Here is a 1,068-nt window from a genome sequence, read left to right as displayed (position 1 = left end):
GAAGTGCGGGCTCAGGGACCCCCTTTCTCACCGAGGATCGGGCAGGTGAACGAGAACATGGGTGTGGCCACAAGCAAGCTGCTCCTTCGGGCTTCTCTCCAGGCCACTGGACAGCCAGGGGCTGTGAAACCAACCACCGGCAGCGAGTCTGTGGGAACCACAGGGCCGGGGCGCGCATCGGAGCATCGTCGGCCTCCAGGCCTGGGTCTCCACTTTAACGCATTTTGAGGGGCCTCTGGGGGGAACAGGAGGTCCCACCCTCCTGGCCTGGCCTGCGTGAGTGGCCTCTGCTCCCTGCGTCCTGGGGGCAGTGATTTAGACCAGGGGCCAGCAAGGACGCGTACTGTCCCTACAGACACTGAGGACCACCCCCACCCCGGGGTTTTTGGGTCCCCTGGGAAGCTGGTCCGGCTGCCGGTGGCACCTCTGGGCTCCAGGGCCCGGCCTGGGGGAGTGTTGGGCTGGCGCAGGCCCCAGCCGCACCTTCCGGTAGGTTCCCTCTGGGAGCCGCACCTGGGCAGCAGTTTCGGGAAGGAAAGGTTCCCAGGAGGCTCGTGAGGGGGGCTGCGGGGCGGTGCCCTTACCAGGAAGCCTGGCCTCCCCGGGCTGTGGGTTCGCCACACCCCGCTTCCTGTTGGAAGGGGCGTGCCCGGGCTCCAGGGCTTCCACTGCTGCTGAAAAGCCGGTGGGTGGTGCACAGTGAGGAGCCGCTGAGCTCGCCCGGGAGGCACCGCTCCGCCGCCATCACTGAGCCCCAGCACGTGGCCCAGAGCCAGCAATCACTGTGCCTCCCTCCTGCCCTCACCACCACCACCTGCCCTGAGGCCCCTTCCCCTCCCTGCGGAGACAGGGGGTCCAGGCTGTGGAGCCCAGGCCGGGGGAGCGCCTAGTGGCCATGTGACAGAGGGGGCCCCAGGCTGCTGTGGGGACAGTGTTCCCGAATTGCCCCACGGGGGTGAGGGGAGAGGGAGGGGAAGGACAAGAAAACCCCCAATTTCAGAAGATCCACAATACATGTTCTGATCTCTTCCCTCCCTCCTTCCCTGCCCCCCCCCCCCCCACGACACC

The 1,068-nt window shown here is 67.3% G+C and overlaps 1 protein-coding gene across 1 annotated transcript in view; it reads left to right on the top strand.

Moving 5' to 3' along the window:
• Positions 1 to 1,068, top strand: part of RUNX1 (runt-related transcription factor 1) — a 100,194-nt gene that overhangs the window by 52,090 nt on the left and 47,036 nt on the right. The gene's annotated exons all lie outside the window — the stretch shown is intronic.

Source organism: Myotis brandtii, unplaced genomic scaffold, assembly GCF_000412655.1.
Source record: "Myotis brandtii unplaced genomic scaffold, ASM41265v1 scaffold139, whole genome shotgun sequence".
NCBI lineage: Eukaryota > Metazoa > Chordata > Mammalia > Chiroptera > Vespertilionidae > Myotis > Myotis brandtii.
Note: the sequence above shows the minus strand (reverse complement) of the source record. Positions and strands in the feature narration are given on the sequence as shown.